This window comes from Apis laboriosa, unplaced genomic scaffold (genome assembly GCF_014066325.1).
Source record: "Apis laboriosa isolate Shangri-la unplaced genomic scaffold, ASM1406632v1 scaffold302_cov145, whole genome shotgun sequence".
Lineage (NCBI taxonomy): Eukaryota > Metazoa > Arthropoda > Insecta > Hymenoptera > Apidae > Apis > Apis laboriosa.
In genome coordinates this window covers 296745-308089 of record NW_025222746.1, presented here as the reverse complement: position 1 = coordinate 308089, position 11345 = coordinate 296745, and the positions used below count along the sequence as shown (strand labels likewise).

Sequence of the window (11345 nt, the reverse complement as noted above, 5' to 3'; positions counted from 1 at the left end):
ACAAATTTTAAAAAAATAAAAAATTAAAAAATATGTAAATTCTAAAATTATTGTATAAAGGAGAAAAAAATTGAAATTTATAGTTACAAACACATTAGTTAGATGTTTTATTGATGAAAATATTCGTATAAGTAGCATGTAAATCATGAAATAAATTACTGTTAATTCACAACTTAAAAAATTAAACAAAATACGTTATTATAAAATCATAAAATATTCTATACCAATGTTAATGAGAAATTATGAGCAAAGATAATATCAGAAATGATAAAAATTAATATATATGCATAAAATATATAAGAAGTCAACAGAAAAAAAAAACCAACAACACACGGTGTTCCCAAGCGGTCACCCATCCAAGTACTAACCGTGCCCGACGTAGCTTGACTTTGGTGATCGAACGAGAACCAGTAGTTCCTACGTGGTATGGTCGTTGGCATAAGATACATCAATATCGTTGTTGACATGGAGTGAAAATAATTTAAATGCTACAATAGGAAATCTAATTAATTGTATCGGATTCAATACTATGCATGTATATTTTTAAAGGCAATTTTCAAAGAACGTACAGAAATTCTACAATTACCATACAAGAGGGAAGGAAACGAAATTGATGCAAAAATTGATATCGACAAATTTGTATTTGCGGAAACAAATCATTTAAATGTTCTATCAATGTAGACATACCTGTATAAATATCGCGAAAATTGTTAAATAAGTTAATGTTTGATGTAAAACATGTAGAAAAGAATCTATCTAACGAAACACGTGTTGTTAAAAATCAAAGAATAATTTATATCAAAAATACGTATGCATAAAATATATAAGAAGACAACTGAAAAAAAAAAACCAACAACACACGGTGTTTCCAAGCGCTCACCCATTCAAGTATTAACTGTGCCTGATAGCTTGACTTTGGTAATCGAACCAGAACCAATAGTTCTTATGTGGTTTGACATTCACTGCTTCAAATAATTACAAATAGAAGAATAATAGTCTCATTATTATTTGAAAATAGGAAAACCAATAAATAATCAATTGCATTTGTTTCAATATCGTCATACCGTGTTTTATATTTTTAATGAAGTATTTTTACATATATCAAAAGACATGAAAAAATACTAAAATTATTATATAAACAAAAGAGAAGGAATTTGAAAGCTTATGCAAACTATGATGAAAATTTTGTGTGAATAAATTATTTAATCATCTTAAAAATAATTAGCATAATGGCATTTCTCATTGTATCCTATTACTGGAATTATTGTTTATTTGCATCTTTCTGTATTTATCAATTTTTCAATTCATGATGTTTCTATTTTTTATAATATTTCTTATAATCACAATGTGATGTTTACTTTGCTATTCATTAATTTTTATTTCTGCATTGATCATTCGCTATCATAAATATAAATCATAAATCGTATTTACATCAAATAAATTCTGGTCTTCGATATTTATAATGCCTGTTTTGTCACAGATGATACTATTATCTTTAATTAATATAAATGCTAAATTTGTATAAGAAAAATCTATATTAACCAAATATGATATTAAAAATGAAGAAGCATTCTTTATCAATTTGAAAAATTGAAAAATTCTAGCAAGAACGCAAATATAAAGAAACAATAAGACAATAACAAAATAAAAAAAATTAATATGTGAATTAATATAATCAATAAAATATGTAAGAAATCAAAAAAATACTAATAACATTAATTTCATAAGTGATTTCTCATCCAAATACTAATGACAATTTGATTAGTGATCAAAACAGAATTTTTAATTTAAAGAAATTGAAGAAATGTTTATTTACATAATAAGAAATAAATGATTTTATTTATCAAATATAGAAAATCGATTTTTTGATAAATTAGATATTATGACTAATTTTTTTTACTTTTGTTGGTATCTTCGATTAAAATGAATTTTGTTTTTTTAAAGTTTTTTAAGTTTAAAATATTAATATTATTTTATTGAAAACAAATGTTATTTTTTTTATATTTAGCAATTATATTTTTAAAAATTAATATATACATAGGATTTATAATTCATTTAACTTCAATCGTGGAATAAAAAATAATTTTACTACCGTTTAAAACATTAAAATAGTTCAAATGTAGAAAAATTGATAAAAGATATAAAAATATATTAATATTATTTCTATTTGTTTTTATTCCAGTGATCGATATTTGATATGTTTTAATTGATTTTTAATATTAATTTATGTTTAATAATTTGAATATATTTTTTATTTTAAATTATTTATTTTTTGGCAATGATCTGATTTGAAGTTATTACACTGCGATATTTCTGGTATTGTAATATTATATCTCGATTATACTATAAAATTTTATGTACAACTAAATTCAAAGTGTAAACAGAACACAAAATTTTAATTACTTTTTATATTTTTAATATAAAAAATATTTAATATTTTTATATTATTATATTATATGTATATTATATTATATTTATATTATATTATTTCTATTATTATTGTATTTTTATATTATAAGAATATTTGAGTACCAGTTATCGCCAATTTATATTTTATTTTCTATATTCCATTATTGAAATATATATTATTAAAATTACTGAAAGTTATTATATTTCTTCAATTTAATTAGTTAATGAGTTGGTACATATAGCACGAATCTCGATAAAACATTTAATTATAGATAAACTGATTTTGATTACTATTTATTTATTAGACAATTCATTATATTTGAATTTAATAAATAATTTCGATATCGTTATAAATCATTAACTTGTTAGTTGAATTTTTATCACAATGGTTTGATATTGGATTCGTGGAAATAATTGTTTTTCAATCGAATGAATTTAATTATTATGCATGAAACAAAACTCGAGGTACGCATAGGAATATAGGAGTCTTTAATATTTCTTTTATAAGTTATATATGATCCTTTAGTATATTATTGCATGAAATTATAATTTTTAGATTTAAACTCTGATATATAATGTCTGATATATATATAATGTCTTGTGCAAGTTGATTTTCTGAATATTTTCTTCTATGATTTTGAATTGATTGTTACATTGTTTTGATTGAATATTTGAACTATTATTATTTATTTGAACTATTATATAAATATAAATGAAATATTTACAGTTTGTTTCATAAAATCTAAACTAGATAGGATACTAGATTATTCTAAATTAAACAGTATCAATTTGCATGATAAATGTAGATTTAAGATGAGTGCTGTATATGCTCGATTCTTTAAAATTTTTCTAAAAAGTTTCTTTGTACTATCCGAAAGAATCAGTTTTTTAATCGCAGCTTATGTAAAAGTTGATAGAATTTAAGAAAATTAAATGCATTGATACAAAACAATGAAAAATATTGATGATGAAAAATTGAAGAAAAGAAACAGAAAAAAAATAATAAAATCATTGAAGAAACAAAAACTTTGAAGAAAGTTTTTCTTCATCAAACATAAAAAATTTTTGAAAAAAAAAATTATGACAATTATTATGACAATAAGAAGAAAATTAAAAGAATCTAAAATTAAATTTCGAAGAATACTCTGCAGAAACTGTTAATTTTTAAATTTTTCATATCAATATTGTGTTTTATATGTAAAAAAATTATATAAGTATTTTTCTTTTTTATGTTACTGTTGCATATTAAATATTTTTTTTTATTCATTATTCATATTAATTTTTTTTAATGAAATTATTTCGATTAATATTTATTATTGTACAAGTTAATTTTATATGAAAAATTATTATTATATATATTACTATGAAAATTATTTAATTAAAACTTTATTTTAAATAAGTATTCAAATATGTATTGTTTCATCAAATTCTAAATTTGACAATGTGTTACTGAAATAATTGCTAATAATTAAATACTGATCGGCATTGAAAAAGAAGGCATTAGAAAAAGAAACTTAAAAAGAAAAAATGAGGTAATAATATTCTAAATTGAATGTTATATTTGTGTAGATATAAGAATGCGAAAGTCTAGATCAACAATCTTTCCCATTGCTAAGATAGAGTTGTTTTGTTCTGATCGGTTCGTTCGTAACGTTCATGTAATAGAAATCACAAAATAAAAGTATAAAAAAAGGAATAAAGAAAAAAGTGAATTTATAATATCATTCAAGTATACATAAAAAAAAAAAGCAATTGCAATATGTATGCAGTTTTTATAGATATATGATATTAATTAATATGTAATATTGATTCACATTATTAATATGTGATATCCAGATCGACTATTATTTATCTATAAAAATAAGAAATATTGAATGATATATTAAGAAATATATATATATATATTTTATGAAATAAAGATAAAGATCTGTCAGTGATTTAATTAATTCATGTTTAATAAGTAATTGATTAGTTCATATCTGAAATTCAAATTGATTCAAATATCATTAGTACTTCGAACTTTTTTGTACATGTGAAAATAATTAAAAAAATAATTATGCATATAAAAACTCAAAAAATCTTTCTAATTCTTATAGAATTAGATTATAGTGTTTTGATTTGTTTTTATGCATTTCGGTAAGTACAGCAGATTGAATGAAATACAACAATTCATATATGATTTTAAATGAAATATTGTGTAATCATCATATAATTCCAATATTGTAGAATATTCAATTAAATAATTAATATATTCAATAAACTTAATCGTATAATTCAATAATATCCAAATATTACATAATTTGTTAAAAGATAAGTTTCTGTTAAATAACAAGTTAGATTTCAATTTGAATAATTAAAATTTTTTTAAACGATATAAAAATGTGGCATAGTTACATTATATGATATTTATTTACATTATCTTACCCTGAAATTCATTTGAAATAGTTTTTATATAAAAAAATATTAGTGTATTTATTTTCATTGAGGGGTTCCACTATACAAGAGACATTGCAATATAGTACTGTCGCGAAATTGAGCATTCTCATTCTTTCGCCGTCTCATTTCTATCTATCTAATATAAAGTTAAAATTCGTTAATTAAACCTTATCAGGCATATGTATATATGAATTTTTTTTATCATTTTAATATAGAATCCATATAGAATCCATTCTCCAAAGGTGTTCCAATATTTTTATGAATACCTTGTATAATAAAAAATATTTATGTAGAGATTTCTAAATTAAATGAAATAATAAATGAAATAAAAAATGTTACATTAAAATCAAATATTTAAATAACAAATAATAATAATTTTATTTAATAATTTCATATCATTTTATATGTAGAAGAATCATAATATTATTTTATTTATAATTTAATTATATATTTAATATAGCTAATTTAATATTATATCGACAATAAAACTAAAAAAAATGTAAATATAATAAACAAAATAAAAAAATAAAAATATTAAAAAATTTTACACATTTTTAAAGCTTTTTTTTCTTATCATAAATAGATTGTGATTTAATCTAAATATTTATTACTAAACATATTAATAATTAATCTATAAAAATATAAAAATTATAATATAAATCTATCAAATATATATTTTTAACATGCACATTAGACTCCATAAATTTCACTTTACTATATCTTATCTTATCGTAATTTATGAATAAATATTTATTTTAAATTTTTTTTTTATTGAATAATGTTTTCTTGTTTTTGGGATATATAGAAATTATATTTATATTGCATTTAATAAATTTAATTTAATTCTAATTACTTTACCTTTTTGTTTCTTATTCTACTCTCATTAAATAAATTGAAATTAAAAATTTTAACAATCTGCTATTTGTTTTATTTTCTATTCTCTGTTATTTTTATTCACTCTATATTTCTTTCATTTCTTTCCATCCAAAATCTACTTCATTCATTGTCTAACTTATATCTAGTTTTTATTTTTAAGTCTTTTAAATTTCTTTTTTCTTTTTTTGCAGATATTTAAATACTTCATCGTTTCATCATACTCTATCTAATAATAATAATAATCCTTGATGTTAGGATTAATTAGAATTAAGTATAGATATCTTATTTTGTACTTATTTATTACAAAATATAACATTCTTTTATACAATGTACATGCTATTTATTATAGGAATTTTTCTAATTAATATATGTGATGATTAGTTAATTGAAATTACGCTAGATATCAGTCTTATCATATCATCTATATATTTCTGTTAATCATATATGTCATCTGTATTATCGACCATTTACAGTTATTCATTCAATATTTTCTCTTAAATCTCTTAAATTTAGCTGAACCAATTAATTTGCCTCTCAATTCTTTTAATTTTACTGCTCATATTGGTTTTATATTAATATTCTCTAAATCAATATAATATTTACTCTATCATAAAATAATATTCCATTCATTATATTTTTCATTTATAAAATCTTACATCAATGTTTACGATGCAGTATACCATTTTTAATTATATTCATTGTACTTTGATTATCTATTAATAATTTTGTTTTCATATTTTTATTCGTTATGCTTTCTAATATATTTTTCAAATATATTATCTTTTTACATTCTATAACTTTTATTCTACATATTTTTATTTTAGTTATAAAAAGTTAGTTATTAGTTAATTAATTATTTATAGGAATATCAACTATTAATTTTTCACTATAATTATTATGTACTATGTTATATTTTTTTATGTATTAATATCGTTTGCGTAATTAAAGTTATAATATCCTATAAGCTCTTCATTTCGACTATATCTCATGAATAACTTATTCTTAGATCTTTACTTTGCAAATATTTTGGGATGCATTTTACATATATTTTTATCCAAAAGATTTTCTAAAAATCTAAGTATTAAAATGTTATTATTATATCAGTTTATATCTTAGAAATATTAAAATATGAAATATTTTCAGATGAAAATAATCATTTAATACTGACTTGTATTGGTAGCACTGCTAAAACAATTTGAACCAAAGAGTATAATTCTGACTGCTGTTTTGTTTTTCTAATTCCATTAAATTCCAAAATTCTAATAAATTTTTTTTGGAATTTAATGTCGGATATTTTATAAATTTTATGCAAATTATGTGCATATATTGTGCAAATATTGTATATAAAATACGTTTTTTAAATAATATTATATATAAATATATTTAAAATAATATTTAACTATATTTTAATATATTCTGCATTCTCTTCATTGCATTTTTTATTTTTAAGCATTTTTTCAAATCATCGTTTTCTACTTCATCAATCTACTACTGCATTTAAATTATTTGGTGTATTACTCGAATATATATCTTCTATACTGAAATATTTTTTTCTTTGTGCTTTTAAAATGTATTAAATAACTTCTTGTTTGCATAATGTATTCTTGACTTAAAATTACGTTGAACTTACATTAAATCATGCATTCAAGAACAAGCCTACCAAAATCAAAAATATAAATTAATAGTTTACAAATACAATTTGCTGTTGATTTAAAATTTTATTAAATTAAATATAAAGATACGATAGATACATGAAAATATGTCCATTAAGAAATATCAAATAAATTTTTTACATGAATTTTTATCATTTTCACAAATTTGTTAATGTTGTTTTTATTCTAATTATTTCTAATATGTACTTTTGTAAAAAGTCTATATATAATAAACTTCCTTTTTTGTAATTTTTTATCATATTAGGATGAAATTAAAGAACATATTATGATATCAATTTTTATCCAAGATTACGGATTTATTATTGATTTTTATTGTTGATTTTTTTTCATCTCAACAATCCTTAAATTTTAAAAAGTGTTCAAATGTTTGTTGTTGAATATTAACGAATAGGATAATTTATTTATAATCTATTGATTTCTTTTTTTATTGTTTTTAATAAATTCTTATGACTGGTAATTTTTTACACTTCTCGAGTTTCGCATATTATTATAGCAATCTTATTAAGTATTTTTTTAATCTTTTTATTGCTGTCATTCATTTCATTGTTCATAACGTTATTTAATAAAAATTTAATTTCTTTATTATTTTCATTTTTATTTATTTTATATGTGATAATAGAATAGAACTCTTACTATCATTATCATCATTACTATTATCGCATTCTAAGTTGTTTTCCAATCAATTCTATTAATTATATTACATTTGATAATTATGGATTTTAAAAAAAATTTTTTAAAATTTGCTGTATAAATATTTCGAATTTAAAAAGTAAGAAAGTTTTTTTAATAATTTCATTATATAATGTTTACAGCTATATATTGCATATACATTTTTTTAACTATTAAGATATTTAAACAAATTTTTGTGTTACATATATACTGAATATAGATTTTAATAAATATATGATTCATACATTTGCTGTCATCATGTCACACAATTTATTTTTATTGATAATAAATTATTATTTTATTCTTTTCTGATTTTTTTTAAATAATTTAGTTTTATTTGCAATAGCATTTTTAACATCTTGTGACGAAATAATTAAAATTGATATGTGCAAAAGAAATTTTGAAATACTATTTATTAAACTAAATAATTAACTAATTATACTAATTAATTAATTAGTTATTAAACTAAATAATCAACCATGAATTGTTGACTAAATTGACTAAATTAAATATTTAGTTACTTTTTCCTTATTATTAGTGCTTTTTGAACTTGAACTATTTATTTTTTTCTTTTCGTTTTTCATTACATGTTGTAATAGACATTTTATTGTCCATTATATCTTGATACATAAAAAATTCATAACAGAAATATTCCGTAAAAAATTTAAAATCTAATTTTTTATATCATTTCTTTGATAAATTTTTCCATAATTTATTATTATTTCATTATTTGATCCGAAAAATCAATAGATTTTCCTATTATAATTAATTATTTTTTTATTTAGAAATAAATTTATTTTTATAGTTTCCATTTCTATTAAATATTTGATAGAAAATAATGAAATATCCTGTTTTTTCTATTTCAAAATTGTTATTTCTTCTCTACTTTTTTTTTCTTTTTTTTTCTGTGCAATAAATTCTTTTCTTTTCAATTTTTTTTTTTGATACTATATTTTTTATTATATTTACGATTGTTTCAGAGAATATTTATCAAATATGTATTTGATAAATTGTATTAATTGTTTTGTTAAATCTAATATCAATTATCGTTGCATAATGTATAATCTTTACGAAATATATCTTTACAAAAATTTATAACAACATTGATTGATCATGTTTACTTTATTGAAAGCTTTACCATTGTAAATTAAATAGAGAAATTATATGATCAATGCAAAATGTTTATTCAAGTCCATAAGTTTTAACTTTTATTCTATATTTATACTTTTTTTGCTTTATATATTATTGAAATATAATCCATCTATAGAACGATCATAGATTCATCAGTGCAGATAATTCTAATGAATAATAATACTTTTTAAATTTCATTTAGCTTATCTATTTTTTTTATTTTTCTATTTTTTTTACATTTTCCATAAACAATCGGTAAAATAATTCTTAAAAAAATCTTAAATTGAAACCTTGGATATATATAAATATTTTATACTTGGAAGTTATACTATTTTCTTTAAAAATTCTTCAAAAAGAAAGTGCTTGATCTTTTCTTTATTAGCTCCCATTGATTTAAATGTTCGGAAATTTTTTTTCTTCTCATTTTTTGCATTACATATATATGTCTCTTCACTTATTTTTTGAAATATTTCTTCAGTGACTTATAGCGCGTCTTTTTCATAGAAATCTTCTATATTTATATAATTCTGCATTTTTATGTTATTTATACTATTTACATCAATATTTTTGAAAACTAATATTTACTTGATTTTTTTTTTTTTGCATCGATCATTTTTTAAAACACTTGCCTTATATGTTTAAGTTCCGCATTTATTGCAAATTGTATATATCTCAGGCTAGTATTTCCTAAAGATTTTCTATGAGGTTAAGAGAACATTACATTACATTAACTTAATATTTTGATATGTCGATCGCCACATTATTCTTGAAATATGATCTCATCCGAACCTAATTCTTCCATAAACATAATTAAAACATTTAGAAGTTCTATATATCTCTGAGAATTTATTCTCGTTAATATCCAATATATCGATGTTCCCAATATAATGTAATATGATAATCAGTTTCTTGAAAAAATTAAATACAGTTCAAATCATAATACTTCTATCATCAAAATTTTAACTCAGCAATATCATGTGATTTACTCAAATCATATCAATAATATTTTATTTAAAATTATCTGAAAAAATATCGAAAAAATGTTTTTCCATTTTTCGTTTCAAAATATATGATTTTTAATAAAATCGATTTTAGTATTTTATATTCATACATTAAAGATAATTTTGAAGCTTTTTTTATTCCATATAAATCGTTTAATTTTTCTATAAAATTTGTTGAATATATCTTTTAAATACTGAAAGATTTAAATCTATTTGTTCCATTGTTATAATTTGATTTGACAGCATGGAAAATTAATAAAATTGTCTTCGAATCAGCTTCTTATTTCCTTTTGGATTTTTATTATATCATTTAATCTAAGAAATTATTTGCTACATGATAAGATCTACTTATTTTTAGAACAATTTTTCTATTAGAAAATGCATCTTTATTTTTTATCTCGTGACAAGAAAAAGAAAATTAGCTTAAAGGTATATACTATTTTAGATAAATTACTATATTTTTACACATTTTAAATAATATTCATAATTAATAATGTTTTATTAATTAATTAATATTAATTATAATTATTAATAATTATTATTAATATATTAATAAATTATTATTAATATAAATTAAATACAGAATATGAGTCAGCGAAAATTCCATAGTTCCACTAAAAATATCATTTGTTTCTCATTGTTATCAATTGGATAATTATATGCATCGTTTCTGCATTTAAAATCGTTTCTTTCATTATTATTTATTATTGTTACATACAATTATTATAATTGCTAACATTGCATAGCAAATATCAGTGAAATTATCAGTTTTATCTGATATATTTCTGTATTTTTTTTTAATTTTAAATTTAATAATTTTAATAATGATATTGTTGTAGATATATCGGAAAAATTACAAATTAAGAAAAATATCATTTTCAAAAATTTTTTGAAAAAGATAGGTTTTAACAAGAATATCATTAGATGAATGATTTATCAATTTTTTCACCGGAATGAATTTGATATAGTTATTTATTATCGTTATATATATACTAAATCCAACTAATAGAGTTAGAAAATATAAATAAAACGGTTGCATGATATTCACATGATCGATGTTACGGCTACATTAATTATCAAACAATAATCAAAAGTAAGGCTTAAATTGTAGTAATGTCTTATATGCAAATAAAAATTTAAATGATTTGCA

The 11345-nt window shown here is 19.7% G+C and overlaps 1 non-coding gene across 1 annotated transcript; it reads right to left on the bottom strand.

Moving 5' to 3' along the window:
* Window positions 1–319: 319 nt before the first annotated feature.
* LOC122714414 lies at window positions 320–438 on the bottom strand. The gene has a single exon (XR_006346638.1). It is a non-coding gene; the product is annotated as a 5S ribosomal RNA (ribosomal RNA).
* Between the last annotated feature and the right edge of the window lie 10907 nt (window positions 439–11345).